Below are 18210 nucleotides of genomic sequence, written 5' to 3'. Positions count from 1 at the left end.
GAGTTAACATTTAAAGTCACTTTGGCAATATTTCAGCCATATCGTGAAGAAATTAAATTAAAGTTGAAAAAAATTGAAGCTAATTTATAAAAACCTGTCAACGAAGTACAGTAAAACAACTAGAAAATCACAGTTGTAAATGTACAACTAGTAATTAAATCTAAATCATTTTAACTATTATACAATATAAAAAATACAATATAAAAACAGGCTATAGATTGCCAACAACTGAAGGTAGATCACCATACTAGGGACCAAGGGGACTTACAGTACATTTGCTTCTGCATGAACCCTAGCTGGATTTACACCATCCCTTCAGCTATTGGCAATTTTGGACAGTCTAACCATAAATTAAAATAACATATATGCTGCGGTTAAAATAGTAGTACGTTTAAATTTACTTTAATAGTTTTGGGACTTACGTACCCTTTCAGGAGGACGGTCTGTAAATAATCGAGTCTGGACCAAACAATGCAGTGATCAGCACCATGAACATCGATCTACGCAATAGGGATACGTTGACATGTGTCAACCAAGTCAGCGAGCCTGACCACCCGATCCCGTTAGTCGCCTCTTACGACAAGCATGGGTTACTGAAGATCATCAGTGCTAACACGGATCTTCACGGGTTTGCATATGTAGCCACGTCTAAGCAGACAGGTGAGACGGCGTCTAACGCACTGAGGGCATAGCCACCTATGGACAGGAAGTGTTAGTCGGGAATCTTGTGAATCTCCACCTCCTGGGCGACTCAAGAATTTTCCAAGTATATGACGGCAATCTGTAATTCAATAGAGTTTTGACCATACAATCCGGCGGTGAGCCTCTTACGGGAGGCGCTGGCTGCTGATGTCCAATTCTTACCCTTATCTTCACGGATGTTTTTTATTTTAATTTCACATACTTTAAGTTGACTGTCAAACATATCCATTCAATTATAGTTCCTGGATCTTTGAACAACAATGAGTTACAGCAAATGAAATATAGTTTATGAATCAAAATGTTTTTGTCTGTTTCTATTCGACGATTTAGTGAGTGAGTGAGTGAGTGAGTATGGTTTAACGCCGCTTTTAGCAATATTCCAGCAATATCACGGCAGGGGACACCAGAAATAGGCTTCACACATTGTACCCATGTGGGGAATTGAACCTGGGACTGCGGCGTGACAAGCGAACACTTTAACCCCAAGGCTACCCCACCGCCCGAGAAATCAAGTGAGCGCAGTGACTAGTTTACAATATTCCAGCTACATCAGGTAGCGGACATCGGAAATAAGCTTCACATTTCGTTTCCATTTTGGAAATCAAACCCGGACTTCGGCGTGACGAGCGAACACTTTGACCACTAGGCCAGTTCTTTGTCAGAGGCGTGGGGCCTGGGAAGTAATTATGATGACTTCTTAAACACAAAACCCATCAACACAGTCCACCATGGTTTGGACAAGACCTGTTCACCCATCACTAGTGCATCTGTACATTGCGAAATCTTTCTTCTCTGAATAGAAATGCGATAATTGGCCGACAGCTGACGTTATCTAACAGGAACGGTGTTTCTAAAAAATAATTGTCAGTACCATTGTGTCAAGCAAAGAGGCAAATGAGCTCTGAAAATAGGACGTGTATGGCTTTATTATAAGAACTGTCAAATTTAATTTGTCTTCTCATCACTTTCGAACCCGACTTGGATTTACAATTTAACTCGGGAGATAAAGCGAATGACATGAATTAATCCAGACCTTCCAACTATGAAACGGAGACAGCGACGGAAAAATCGAACCGTAAAAAACGTCGCCCGTTGGCGAGATGTTTGAATAACCCACTTCAAGGAAGTGAAATCACTATAATGCCATGGGAGAGTAATTAGATATAACCATTCATCTGAAAACCTTTGGAATTAATTGTGCCAGTAGGAATATGAAACGTATCAACTGTAATGAAAGCTTTGTGTTTTGTCCCGAGGGGACAGAGGTTTTCGGGATCTCAATGATTGTGACCCCAGTTGAAACCTGGGTCACAAAAAGTGGAGTAATCGTAGACTGATCACGTTGATGAAGATAAGGTGAACAAAAAATGACGCCGGATCAGATTGTTGCTTATTCTTTGCATTGAAAAATGAAAACTCACTGAAGGTTTGTTACACCACCAATACAAAACACATGCACTTATTCACTGTGGCAAATTTGCCAAGCGACTAAGTTGTGTCCCGCGCGATGATATTGGGACACAACTTATAACCGCGCTATTGGGCCACTGCATTCCAACTGGTAACGCAATAGTCTAAAATGTGCGACAAAAGTCAAAAGGGCATCCATTAAACTTCAAACACGAACGCTTTCAACCGTTCATGTTTCAGCGTGTACACGGTTCTCACCTGCAAACCGTTCGTACTTCAGTACACCACCACAACGTGAAATTCATTTCTTCAATAGACATTCGATGTGGGCATTAATCCCCTGATCATTTGGTGTTACTACAGGAGCTTCGTCTGTTCTCTGGAGCGAGAGAAGGTATCTGGCGACCGTTGCCATGGACTCTTCAAAGGTCACATTTCACATTTATATTTCTGATTCAGAATATTACCTAAACAGCTTTAATTTCTGTGTTTTTCCAAGAATGGAAAAATATGCCCAAATTTGTAAAAAAATGTTGGTATAACGTTCAATTTTACTTCCAATTGTCATTGGTGGATTTGTTCCCCTGTTTAGCGAGGACATTTAACGTAATGGGCATTTATTACTTTCCTGTCGTCAATTTTCCCTTGCCGTCGAGCGATGCACCTGCAGCGTCAGTCAACGGTGTTTACATCTCGCAACTTGTGAAGTCCAGTCGTGCATGCTCTTTTACCAAGATTTAACAGATCATTCACGGTGTTCCTCAGAAGTTCAATGAGCAAGTTCATAACATTCATTGTTGCAACCAATGCCTCGGAAAATCTTTCACAACGTTTAATGTTACTTTTGTTGTAGACATGTGGAGGACATCTGACGCACTAGTGTCAGGGTGGTGCCTATTTCCCTGTTTTGACTGGTCTCGTACCATATATCCTTGTAGCTCTAGTCTTTTTGGTCGTTACATTTACCATTTAAGGTGTAATCGAGCATGCTCCTTTTACCAAGATTTCAAAGGACAACTTCTTACTCAGTTGTTTAATCAAAGTTAACAACATTCAAAGCCTCTATGAAGCATTAGAAAAGTAGACAGGTGGATGACATCTCAAGGCCCTTCACTAAGGAAGCGTATGTCTGATGTTGAATTTGACTTGTAGAATATGTTACCATGTTCCCTTACAGCGAGGTTTTGAAGTAAACATCTCAGTTGATTTAATCATATTTCCTTTTTACCGATGAAACAATCTGAAGTTCTGAATATTAGACAAAAACGTTGAACTGAAATAGGGCCTTATCAGCACTCTAAGAATATGTCTACATGGTTTTACATTTTAAATTTATTATTTAAATCTTTTTACAATTAAAAAAAGAACAAATTCGATAGCATAATACGCAACTGCCAATGGGCATCTTACACATACATGTACTTTCTCTTAAAATCAATAAATTGTTGTTTTTTCAGCAGAACTACACAGCAATGACTGGAGATATATGAGTGCAACTGTTTTCTTTCCTCGGTCTTCATTGCACCAATTTGTTTTGGTCAGAATTATCCATCATTTGTTGCCAACTATTGCAGGAATGCGCAATGGTTATGTAGATACAATCAACTTCAACGCTTTTTTAATTTCTGTCTGAACAAAAACTTACGTGTGCTTCCTTTCGCCCTTAACATTTGAAAGCTATAATGTTTTCACTTTTCAGTGTGTCCCCGTCCGTTTTGTCGAAAACTTTTAATTGCCCATCCAGACGTTTCATATTCTTTCTGTCAACTATTCACAGACACTTTAACTTGCTTCCAAGATATTTTGCAACTAATAATTGTTTGGTAATTGTCTACCACGGAAAACAAACATAGAGTATTCAAGCTAAACCCACTTTAAATTGAATTAGCCATACCAGTGGTTACACACCACCATAAAGGTTACATCGATTATAATTACGATGCACACATTTTGAATCAGTCTCTTGTGGTCAACATGGTTTACTTTGTTTGGTCCATTGTGAATCTGGCGGGGTTTAATCATTGCGATGTAAACGCATGTCATGATATAGTGTGATTCCTACAATTGGTCTTCAGGTACCCATGCTTGTCGTAAGAGATGACTTACAGGATCGGGTGGTCAGGCTAGCTGACTTGGTTGACACATGTCATCGTATCCAGTTGCGTAGATCGATGCACTGGAAAAAAAGTCCATGTTTACAAGACATTTCCAATTTTGGAAAGATGATGTTTCCAAAGATTTACAATTTTGGAAATGTCCACAAGGGGAGATAACTGGTGGGTGATGGTAAATCATTGTTATTTGCACGCCTCGGGACCTAATCCCTTGTTGATTAATGAGTGAGTCACGGCAGTTAATAGTCACCTGCCTACTGCCTTGTTAATTAACAAGTTTTTATGCCTCTAAAGAAGCCTCTGGAAGTAAGTTAAATCTTTGATGGACATTAAGAAGTGGAATGCATTACTGTGACCTGATTTTCATCTGATGAAGGAGCAAGCATATGCTCCGAAACTTCGTGTTATTCACAATAAAGAAGTTGACGTCCATAAATCTTGCTTTTCTTATTAAAAAGGTAAGTTATTAAAATCTGCTGAGCTGTAGGCTTGTTAATCATGTCGCGGTGTGATTATCGCTCTAACACACCTGAGAGATTCGTCAACAGTGTGGTATGCACAGGCGGTGAAATTTGTATTGTATTACATTGGGTTGGTTGCATATTGTTTTGTGTTATGCTGTCAACTTAACATTTATGAGCGGATGAGCATCCACCCTTCCTAATGTCCCGTTGTTTGGGTTGAAGTCTCCCGTATCCACTCGTGGCTTACTACGCCTTCTATGTTTTTTATGTGTTTTATATTTCAATGTATATATGCTAAGTATATATGCTAAATGAGACTGAAATAAAACACTATCTTTAAACATATATTTGGCTCGTTTTCTCATTAGGCGTGCTCTCATTCGCATAATCCGGAATATCCTCTTCTATCAACACGTAAGACCTATCGTTGTCTCTATAATCCAATGTTAATTTGCTAACAGACGGGCATCAACATTTCTGTTAACTCATCCGTTGGGATCAAAGGTCGATAGAGGGGAGTTTCCATGTATATTCTCACGCCGTTATCAAGATAAAAGTTACTACAACCAGGTGAATAGAGGTATATATGCATAGTGACAAGCAGCAAATTAACAACAGGTAATTCAGCAAGTAGCACGTCGTTGGGGCCAACAGGAGAGTAAGATCAACAAGTCTAAATCCACTCCATTCTCCAAGTGATGGAATCAATCAACATTCAATCAGCTTGTTTATCCTGAACGTTGTACATCGAAATGCCGCTCTATGCAATAAACAGGGAGTTGTTATCACGTAAGTGGTATGTTTCGTTGTGTATCCCCATACTGTTTACTGCAGTATAAGTAAGATCTGCTTCACTTTGCGAATGACCAATCTTTTGAAGTTGATTCACTAGTAAGTTCTACTTTAGTAAACTGCTACCTAACAGATTGATCTCAGATTAAAACATCTCATTCTAAATTTGTGTTTTCTATTTCAAGTACTAAGAAATACTGAATTTTTACGTATTAGATATACATCTATCGGTACCAGTTTGACGTGTCTGGTCATGAGTTAACTAACATAGTGATTATATATTTTTGACCATTACATGTGTCATTCACACGTCATTTATGCCATGATAATGTTCTCTGATCCATTTCATCATACAGCATTTATTTCATTCAATGTTTTGAAGCTCATATGAAAACATGAAAAATGTTACTGTTCCAGTTCCTTTTGAAGAGTGAAAGTATTTTTGTTCCTCAAGTCTTCCAACCAATAGAGCCATTATGGTTACAAACGACCTGATTTTAATACCTATCAAGATAGATGTTATACACGCGTGCATGCACACACCCACACCCACACAAAACATCCGTAATTTGTGAATTCTGTTCGGACGATAAAGAAATATCTAATTTGATCAGAATCAGTATATGAATTATCTTCCCTTACTCTGAGAGAAGCATGGCATTATTCGTTCATTTTTTAATAATTTTGTCTGCATAAAAGAAGGTATTATCAAAACTGTGAAACAAACTTGCGTATACTACCATATCACTAACATTGCGATATTGACCATGGAATAAATGTTATGTTTAGTCTGTTTTCAATGTCATAATATGTGAGGTTCCTCATTCACACATACATACAAACTGACAGCATAACACAAAACAATATGCAACCAATCCAATGTAATACAATACAAGCTTCACCGCCTGTGCATACCACACTGTTGACGAATCTCTGAGGTGTGTTAGAGCGATAATCACACCGCGACATGATTAACAAGCCTACAGCTCAGCAGATTTTAATAACTTACCTTTTTAATAAGAAAAGCAAGATTTATGGACGTCAACTTCTTTATTGTGAATAACACGAAGTTTCGGAGCATATGCTTGCTCCTTCATCAGGTGAAAATCAGGTCACAGTAATGCATTCCACTTCTTAATGCCCATCAAAGGTTTAACTTACTTCCAGAGGCTTCTTTAAAGGTCACATGCAACGTAAAACACAACTTTGCAGATTCTGATACCTTTCGGTATGGACTTACAGTAACAAATCATCAAAAATGCAAATTCAAGTTATAAAGTTGAAAAATAGCGCGATGAAAAAAACCGCGCGAAATCGGAGTTCAACGATTCACTAATTAAACGGGTTTCAACAGCTGGGCTGCGCTCATAGCATGTGCACAGTGAAATAGATAATGTGATGTATATTTTATTGTTATAGATTTTTAAGTAATGGAATTGTCCTGTCCTTTGTTAATGTACCTTGTGGATCTGCTGAATATACTCCTCACTATTTCCATTGGAGAACATTTCATATCTTCACTACAGAATCCAAAGTACGCCAGTGCCCGAAGATGGCCATGGTATTTCATGCTGTGACCTTTACACTACAGACATTTCAATAATGGACTTCATGTGAGTGGAGGTTGGAATCGGTAATGGTAGAACTCTTTCAAGTGTTTCACAAGGATCTTAATGCTTACCTACTGTCCTGTATATGATAACCGTGATTCATAACAAGTCAAGGGCGGAAATAGGTCACCAAACGATTCTTCATTCATCTCACTAAACAGAACACTAAAGGTAACCGTTGGATGATATTTACATTCGGAGAACAAACTGAAATCGACTTTCTTAACAATTTACACTATCCACGTTCGAGGCCGCAAAGTGTACGAGGATCTAGGGGGATCCGTGGGCATGCTCCCCATTTATTCTTTTTAAATTAGATGCTCTCAGATGCAATTCCTGCTTTCTGAAGGTAAAATGACTCCATTTGTGTAGTCTCCAATTTCGTGTAATATATGTAAAAATCCGTAAACTGCCATATATAGAAGATGAATATCACTTCTTACTTATTTGTAATAAATATCAAACATTGTGGCCTCTGTACATCCGTTTAAAAAAATTTAATATCCAACAATCAAAAAGTTTAATACGCTTCTGCAATCATCAATTGCAAGCACCTTAAAACATTTATCAGTGTGTGTGTGTGTGTGTGTGTGTGTGTGTGTTATATTGAGACAGTGTTCATTATGTTACGGTTAATATATTGCCGTGACAAAAGGTCTAAGAGTCCCCTTTGAACCAGCAAAATAGAACTCAGACAAGTCTAAAATATTGAACAAACAATGAGCAAGCTACAATAAATGACAATACAGATATCTAAATGCAATTGAGTCACAAATCTAAAATATTGTGTCACAAATATAAAATGTTAACTCACCAGAGTCTTGACATTCAAGGTGAAAACAGATATATAGATTGAAGGTTGTTGACAGTAGTTGAATAGTCAAGCACGGTCTTGAAATGTTGACAGACAGACTTGACGAGGGTGGGCAGATGTATCAGCTCGATGACGGATGTGTATAACTCCAGTATAAAAAGTAAGTCCATCGCAAAACACAACAACCAGCCTTTATATAGCTCTTACACAGTTCTCGAGCATTCTAGCAAAGCTAGGCTGTTTGATTATCCACTCAGACCTTTATAGAAGTTCGTCAAAATCGGTGGAAAACTCCACGGCATGATGAAAGCCGTAAATAAACAAGATTGTTAAAAATACTATTGCCATTGAACATATATGATGCGAGATGTGTCCGACAACCCACACTCAAAACTTTAAACATTGTGACCAACAGCAACTATCACTTAATCAATGTGATATTACAAATTACAAAAAACAAACTCTCATAACAATTATTACATACTTTCTCAATGTGTAACCTGGGAGGGAGGAAGGAAGTTCATGTTTAATACCGTCGTCTTTTAAATCATTTGAGGAAAATTGTATAGCACATACTGCAATTAAGGCATTTGTACCCAAAAGTGCTTAGCGCCGTCGCAGCTCGTGGACATGCGACCCACATCTTTTGAGGTATTATGTGCAGCACGTGCTTTACATGTTCATTCCACTGTGCTATGGTATGATTGCCTGTTTGGTCCAAATTTTATAACACAATGCCTTTGGATTCAATTGATGCTTTATTAATGTTCATGTGTATATTCATAAAAGGGGACTTCGTTATAACGCGGGGCCATGTATAATCGGGTTCTCAGTTCAAAGTCGTTGTCATAATTAATGAAAAAGGCCTGTCTTTATAGTAGGATTGACCTTAAAAATTCCTCAGGCTGTTGAGAGTAATAAACATGGTATCAAACTACATTTCTAGAACAATTGTCTCTGGTTTACCGTTCCTTTCGTGCACGGTTTGGTATTTGGTTGCAATATGTCAACTTGTGGTATTCACTTACTTGTGTTTTTATTGCGTTTCTCCTAACGTTTTATATTTATTTCAACATAATACAGACTCCAGATTTGACAGTATTAACTATTCCCTTGTAACTGTTTTGTTTTTAACCTGAAATGACACGATTTATATAATGCGGTATTAATGTTTTTAACACAAGACCCAAGATAAGTTCAATCAGGAAAATGCCAGGAGTATTCTCTCTTCTCGAAGAACGCGATTTTCTTCAGCCAATCACATTTCAGAAAGGAATTCATGTTTTCTATAGGCGTCTCAGTGAAGTGGTCAATTGGTCAACTCAGTTGTTACTTATTTGCCACTGCGGCGTCATCCAACTTTCCTTTTTGCAGCAAATTGTGAAAATGATTAGTGTACCGGACAGCACTAACACCTGCTCTTCTCATAACTTTCACCACATCTTCGCCACATCTGTCTGCCTGTCTATCTATCTACATGTATCTATCCATCACGATATATATGTACAAGAGTATATATCCATCCATCCGTCCATCCATCAGTCCATCACGGAGTCAAGTGGTTTGAAGCCCAATGACGGACATGAAACCACTGCATTTGAGATTGATGGTGTCGATGTCTCGATGGCTGAATATTCAGGTCCCGACTCATACCGCTGCCATAAAGCTGCGGAAATGAATTTTACATGTGTCCTCTGACGTTAAGTGAAATCCCCAATGCTGACGTGCTGCATGTTGTATTGTTAAAAACGGTACACACTTTTGATTAGTTTTCTAACCAGGAACATTTCAGGTGTGCATTTCTCATGTTGATGAGTTTTGAAAGTTTCATATTACTCACTCTAACAAATATCAAATGTCGCATTTAATGCCACTATTTTGAAAAGTAATCAACATTCGAAGGTTTGTTTCGCAATTCCTTTCCCGTTAAAGGTTAAGTGAATACGTTGTTAAATCAACTGATAATTGTCTTGCAAAATGAATTCGACTCCTCACAAAATATATTCTTCCAATTGTAAGTTAAGAGACAGTTACTGTTATAGTGTCTTTCACCATCAAGGGCGTAAGGCTAGCTGTGTGTGTGTGTGTGGGGGGATTTTAGAATACTTACAGCCAAATCCATACTTGTCTAATTCATTGTGCAGGTTTGCATGCCTTTAGCTAGTCAAAACATATGTATTTCTATGGGTTATTTTAGGTTTACCCTATCATACCTGTGCATGTGTGTTTCATTAAAGTGAGCGTCTACGATCTCGATCTTCGCCTGGTCTCAGTGATTCTTAAGTACATTCTACCTGCTTATGAAATAGTTTGAAACGTACAGTGGATTCTGATTGAAGCAGACATTTCTTTTCTTAGTGGACCTTGGGCGTTTTTATCATATTTACAAGAAATCGACCGGACGAACAGAAGAAGTTAATGAAAAATAATTCCTTCGCCGTTAAAGATACAATGATATTGGTAGGTGTTAATGTAAGATGTCGTCTACTACGTGATGTACATGCAGAAGAGAAGAGACAGAGAATCGTTTTTCTTGTTTGTCAATCATGTGCATCATTAGGAAACATCTTTATATCATATTTTAACTATATATTCATATACAGATATAATCTCAGTGGCTTCAACGTGAAGCTGTGCTGAATTCTTCTAGCAGTGTAACTTTGCAACAACTGATTTATCATTCTATAATGAAAAAGAAAACTACACTTGTGTTATAAACGTCAACAAATGTGTATGTTGGCTTGTGGCGTCCTCAGTGTACAACTAAGTTGTTAAAGGTAATATAACCTGAAACTGATTTGTATTCATTATGTTTTTTTTATCTTATCATAAACCTGAGAACACAGTCAGATAGCGAAGATCACATAAAAGGTATATCCCAACAATGTTTATCTCAATTACTTAAGATTGGTGATGTCTTCGTTTTGTAAACCGCTTAAGGGTTATTAAGAGATTGCACGTGAAGAAAGATCCTTGTGATTAATGTACAGGGATATGTAGTGTATAATTCCTTAACACCCTCTCAAGGAAACCCTCTTTGGGCCATTAGACTTTGATGTGTCATTTCCGAGCTGCTGCACAGATTGGGTTTCTTCATTATTTTCAGGAAGTTCACCAGAGAGTTGACTATAGTGTTCTTTCCTTGATCTGGACGAGGATACCTTAGTCATCCTTAAATGAAAGACGGAGAAATGTTGCAATATCTGAGTGTTGTCCAGTATGTGTGTCTCATAAACTAGATTACGACACCATTGAACATATTGTCCTGGTTGTTTGTACAGGATGTAAAGAGATACTGACCGCATTCACCGCGGTTAGTATCGGTCCCAGTGACTCTGTCATCTGATGGACGTGACACAAAGCGTGGATGATCATCCATAGCCTATACTGATATGACATTCACAGGATATCATATCGGTGTTCAAGTCTTTAATGCATCTCCATATATGTACTTCGGTTTTAGAAATGGCGTATGTGCTGTAGCGACCAGAACTGGGATAAACAGTTTACAATTTCGTAAAACCCTTTTTACTGCAGTACTGCTCCCGGTTAACTCTAAAACTTAAGGCGATCTATGCGCGGAATATGATTTAGTTAATGTTTTTGTGAGGAGACACTGAAAATTATCAGTTACATATTTCCATATTCCTCTGCAAATATGTAGCTCACATTTAATTTTCCAATATAGGTTGGAAGAACCTTAAGAGTTCCTAATTATTTTTTGTACTCGTCAGTTATTCAATCGTTTATGTCGTGTGGCAATTCCAACTCAAGCAAACCTCTCATGGTGTACGACGTTTCATTTTCATTAACTGTGTTGTTTTATAATGCAAGCATCATGTAATTTACATCGCGTAATAAATATCATATAATCGGCCACGTTAATGGAAATAGTTCAAACACCCCATTGTGTTCTGAAATAATTCTGATTTTTGTCGTAATAAGCTATGTAACTATGAAAACATTTCCGTATTCAGGTGTTTGTGACCGAATTTGCTGCATTTTAAATGATCATTTACTTTAAATTTGTTCTGGGGAGGTAGAAGGGACAGTGTCCTTCTCTCCGTGTTGAGAATCCAAGTTAAAAGGACTATTTATCAAGAGAGAGAGAGAGAGAGAGAGAGAGAGAGAGAGAGAGAGAGAGAGAGAGAGAGAGAGAGAGAGAGAGAGAGAGAGAGAGAGAGAGAGAGAGAGAGAGAGAGAGAGAGAGAGAGAGAGAGAGAGAGAGAGAGAGAGAGAGAGAGTTTTGTACATGACAACATTTAAAAACGGTGCTTAAACATTATGGGAATAATGAGGGCCGGGGAGGGCGGTCATTGATTTTGTTCTTTACATGCTGCATGGGGGGTGTCACATACTTTGTACATAAATTGTAAGGGGAACGGGTCATTCACGTTGCACATGCTTCTCCATAAAGATCAGCATCACACCCCATCAGTTATGAACTATCCCGTAGATAAGAGTGTTGAAAACAAAATATTGTAATATCATTCAGGCTGAAAGGCAAGGGGGGGTATGTGTCGGATATATAACTTCCATCACAGAGAATGAAAGGAGGGAAGGGCGTATATCGGATATATTAATAGAAGAGGCCAAACCTGTTCCACGTCCATAAGTAATCTCTACTAAAAGCAGAGTCGAATGTACAATTCTGACTATATCATGAGCATGTATTTGTTTCAGCAGTATTACAGGTGTGCGATGTTGTTGGTAAACAGTCATTGAATGTCATCATACGACATCACACAGAATGAAAGTCGGGAAGGGTATATCGAATATATAACTTACACCTCACAGAAAGAAAGTCGGCAAGGGTATATCGGATCTATAACTTACACCTCACAGAATAAAAGGCGGGAAGGGTATATCGGATATATAACTTACACCACACAGAATGAAAAACGGGAAGGGTCTATCGGATAAATAACTTACACATCACAGAATAAAATGCGGGAAGGGTATATCGGGTATATAACTTACACCACACAGAATGAAAAAACGGGAAGGGTATATCGGATATATAACTTACACATCACAGAATGAAAGGCGGGAAGGGTATATCGGATTCATAACTAACACCTCACAGAATGAAAGTCGAAAAGGGTATATATCGGATATATAACTTACACCTCACAGAATGAAAGGCGGGAATGGTATATCGGATATATAACTTACACCTCACAGAATAAAGACGGGAAGGGTATATCGGATATATAACTTACACCTTACAGAATGAAAGGCGGGAAGGGTATATATCGGATATATAACTTACTTCACATTGAATGAAAGGCGGGAAGAGTAAATCGGATATAAAACTAACCCACACAGAATGAGAGACGGGAAGGGTATATCGGATATATAACTTACACCTCACAGAATAAAAGGTGGGAATGGTATATCGGATATATAACATACACCTCGCAGAACGAAAGGCGGGAAAGGTTTATCGGATATATAACTTACACCTCACAGGATGAAAAGCGGGAAGGGTCAGTCGGATATATAACTTACACATCACAAAATGAAAGTCGGGAAGGGTATATCGGATATATAACTTACACCTCACAGAATGAAAGGCGGGAAGGGTATATCGGACATATAACTTACAAATGTTTAGAGATTTTTATAACTATTTTATACTATTCATATGCCCTTAATTAGATAAAGGAAAACAACTTTAAAATCTGATGATAGTAGATCATATTTAAGACATGTACAAAGCAGACTATGAAAGCAAATAGGCCATTAATTAGTACAACTTTAAGAGAGTTAACTTGATTTAATCCTGGTATGCCTTTGACCAGGAGAGGGATAATGTCTCCTAAGTCTAATACTAACAGAATAATCTGACATTTAAAAATCGTGGGCTGAATCTTGAACAGGACAATATCTCTTATTTTCAGAGAATCTGTACAATATTAGTATAATATATACATATTCAACCAGAAGAGGGATAACACCATAAAATTACAATCAATGGAATCTTCTGATTTCATTTTGGCTGCTCATAGCAAATCACACTTCATATTTATGAGCACACTGGGCTGATCTACAGTAGTAATTTTAAGAGATTTGTTTAATAGTATTACTTATATTCCCTCAACCAAATGTGTTTGAAGTGGAACAAGTTTAAAATCTATATTTTAATGGAATTTATTATTTTCTTTTGGGTTCTTATACTTCATACTTATGGGCAAAATCTAAAAGCAGTGGGGCAATATTGCATGTTTTAATTTCCTTGACTACATTTATCACACAAATTCCCTAATCCAAAGCTGGCATGAATTGTTTTTGCTTGTTTGTTGTTTGTTGCTACACAATATTCTAGCTACATGATATCTGTAAATAACTGAGTTTGTACCAGACAATCCAGTTATTGAGATCATAAGCAGCCACACATGCAATCATTGAGACTTGATTCTAAACAATGACTAAGTCATTGAGCCTGACAACCATATCCACATCAGGTAGCATTGGTTTCTGGGGAAAATTACACACACAAAAGTAAATATGAAGGCATCATTTACCTTGACAGTTTCATCTCAGTAACAATATGTCATCAAAGAAGCTTCAGCTGCTTGGCCTTCTAACACAATGAGCAGATGACCCTTTCAAGCAAATTGTGAAGGGGGGACAACTCTAACCGCTAATTAGTTCAGCAAATATAATGTCATTGATGACAATGCATGGAATAACAACTTCAAGCTGCTATGAAGGGCTCAGTGAATTTCCCATTTATATCAAGCTGACCAGGAAGGGGATTTTCAAAGGAACATTAAAGAAACATGTTTGGATAATTTCTACACCATCATTTTTCTTCAAAGTTATAACTATAGCCTTCTGAGATGGGGCACAAATTCTCCCACTTTTTTCATTCTGAAGTAATTATGCCTTGTATGTCTGGTGTCTGTTACAAACAGCTTCCATGTACACAATAATGATGAAAGCTATAAATGATCATTACTGGCAAATCTTATATGCTAATAGCAGTAATATTAACACAACATTACTTTGAGGCTAAACATGTTATAAAAATAGGGAGCCACTAACTGCTTAGGGGGCCATGTGAACATTTGGGGATGAGAACTTTAACTGGACCTTTCACTCAGCATTATCAGCATAGTATTATGTGTGATGGCGTGTTACTGAATACACCCTACCATTATAAATAATAGATCACCACTCTTTTTACAGTGTCATGAATGTGTACATGAACCTGTATATTTTTCGAGTATTTCATAAGAAATATTCTCTGAAAAGTATGACCAAGCAACATACCAATCTCTTATATACTCTCACAAATGGCATAACACAAATAACTTAAATCCCCAAAACAAACTTGAATTGTTATACATACATACCCATCAAGAATGGGTGTAACATCATTAAAAAAATAATTATAACATAATTTAATTTTCTTTTATTCCCCGTTCTTTTTTAAAAAAAACTATTTACTGTATTATTACATAAAACACTGTGCAAAAATTGGCCAGGCTTGCCGATATTTAGATACAACTTACTATATTTTTACACATATTAGCATAATTATTAAACTATAAAATCAAAATCCAATACCATTCACATTATAAATTTTCTGGTTCTATTTGTGGGCATAAACATATATTGTTAAAAGGAATAATTAGCTATATTTTAAAATATCATTAGATATTGCAAGAAAGTCATATTTCAAGTTGAGCAGTAACCATTTCTGGGAATGAATGAATCATTATGAATAAAAAATGAATGAAAAACACCTGACACCTAAATTCAGCATCCACAACCAGGAACATTAATTGGTCGCTCACTTATTTTTAAGCTAGTAGTGTAATTACAGTAAAGCGTATGAAAATGAATTCTATTTCGTTTCAGTTTCACGTTTCTACATTTTCTGCGCTGCTATATTTAGCTATTATGGCGGACATCGACTATGGAGCGCTGCCATTGGCATTTTTTGCAATCAGTAGTTAAAATAAAGGACACGAGTTGTGCAGCTGATTTTGATCTTAATAATTGTTTGTCGATTAAATACATAGTTGACAGTAAGACGTATAATTCTCCGTATTAGTTATCCCAGTTCTGGTCGTATCCCAGTTCTGGTCGCAACAGGCGTATACGGTATGGCACTGAAATAAACACTGAGTTTCTTATTAACTGACACACATTTGCGGAACATCAAGTAGGTGAAGGAGTGTGTGGCTGAGATGGTATGGTGTACGCTGCTTTTGTCAATATTCCAGCAGTAAGATGGCGTATGACACCAGAACCTGGCAACACATACATGTACTGTGCTCATGTAGGGAACTGAACCCAGGGCGTCGGTTGACAAATGAATGCTTGAACCATTATGATCAGACCCAGAAAATCAAGCAAGCAATACAAGTACACTACCGAACCACAAGCTGTTACTGAAATGAAATACAAATAGAATATATCATTTTTGTTTAATAAGTGTTCTTTTATTTCAAATGAAATTTAATAATGGTCGCACTTTATTAGGGGGTCACAATTATCCTGTCACAATTATCCATCATGTACTTCTTCTAAAGTGATCTTTTTTATGATGCAGTGCTACGACGCAACCTTCTGAGGATATGTATTGGCTATCGGGCAATGGTAGCGTGAAATTAGCCGCATCTAAGTGTTGGTCAGTCAGCTGGACAATGCATGTCCGTAATGGATAACTATGACCGTGAGACATCCTCTTTATTTCGCAGACGTGCGACTGTCGGATGTAGACCTTCTGACCAAATATGAATACAGAACTGTCTTTCAAACAGTTTGCAAATGATGATGGCTTCATTTTCTTGTCTGACATAACTAGGAGGAAGACGCCAGAGGTAGCCAGACACTCCAGCCTCGGTGCCAGAAGTGTGTGGACATCGGAAGTGGTCATAAGTAGCAAACCGCTCCGTCAATGTTGTACATGACAGTTATACTCAGACCCGCTCTGTCACCCCTAGTACATGTGTACAGACTGGGGAATGTTTCACCTACCACAGAACACGATCGGACGAATTATTTCATTATCACACATATTTCTTTTAAAATTCAACACTTCTTATGATCATTGCTTCAGTCACTGCGTGGTCTCGGGAAGAAAGCATATATATAAGTAAGTAATCATACAAATTGTCTTGGCCCTTTGACCCCTACAAGAGTCAGTCACCGCAGTGAACTTGAGCCATGTGCTTTAGTAGACTTGAGTCGATCAGATAATATTTACCGACAGGGACCAATCAAAATCCGGATCATTTTACCTGCAGGGTCCAAACAAAACCCGGATCGGTATACCGGCAAAATCTAACTTTAATATTTTCATCAACAGTGATGTTCCTGAGAAGATTATGGTCCACTTGACTTTATTCTTTTCATTTCGCGCGATGACCCATCCATCAATATGATCCTAGATCCTTCCCAGGGTACAACTCTGTGTAGAAGGCTGTTGGAAGTGGTGTTTTGCCAGATCAGCAGTGATTATGTCGCATGACTGCAGCTTACCAGAACCCTGTGGCCCGCGCTTTAGCTTTCATCCCCAAACTTTCCGCTTCTATTCCGAGCTAGCTAAAAGGATGTATTGAAGAAAGACCATGGGCAGTAACGCTCCTATGTCGTCAAATCCAGATTTCCAGGTTGTGCTTGCTTGTCATAGGTCGGCTCATGAGCGGCCAGGTGCACCTTGGACGCTCAACCAAAATCCGCAAATCGAGGGTTCGAATCCAAGATTGGATCCCATTGATCAACCTTAATCTGGATTCATTATACTGGGTTTCTTTACCGTCGTTGTCAGGCGACCTAAGACGACGATTGCAAAGTGGTCTTGAGGCAGCTCACCTTTCTGTGCATTGTCAGGTGTTTGAAAAGTGGGAGGAACTCATGTGGTGGATATTTTGTTTGTCATATTGTTGTAATTTAATGCTGCACTCAGACATTATATGATGTCGAGCTCACGTCTGCTAGACTATCCAGTGAGTGTCAGTATGGGCATTGATTTACACAGTTACCATGCCATGTATCAACCACGCCATTGAACAAGACGACCATAAGCAGTACCTGTATGTTCTTGTTGCCAAGTGATATCTCAACAATGAACACAAACACAATAATTTCCACAAATAAAACATTTGTTTTCAAAATTAAATTTTATTGAGCATTTCTACATGAAAGTACAACGCAGATGTGAATGACGAACGAATACCGTCAGTAATCGATAAAGCTTTACTTGTTTTCTTAGAGGTCGAAAATGATGACTTTGATACTTTGAAAGTTGTCCAGATCCAAACATCTTTTCTCATTATATTTAATGC

The sequence above is a fragment of the Haliotis rubra genome, unplaced genomic scaffold, assembly GCF_003918875.1.
Source record: "Haliotis rubra isolate DU_JTF1 unplaced genomic scaffold, ASM391887v1 Scf143, whole genome shotgun sequence".
NCBI classification, from domain to species: Eukaryota; Metazoa; Mollusca; class Gastropoda; order Lepetellida; family Haliotidae; genus Haliotis; species Haliotis rubra.
Note: the sequence above shows the minus strand (reverse complement) of the source record.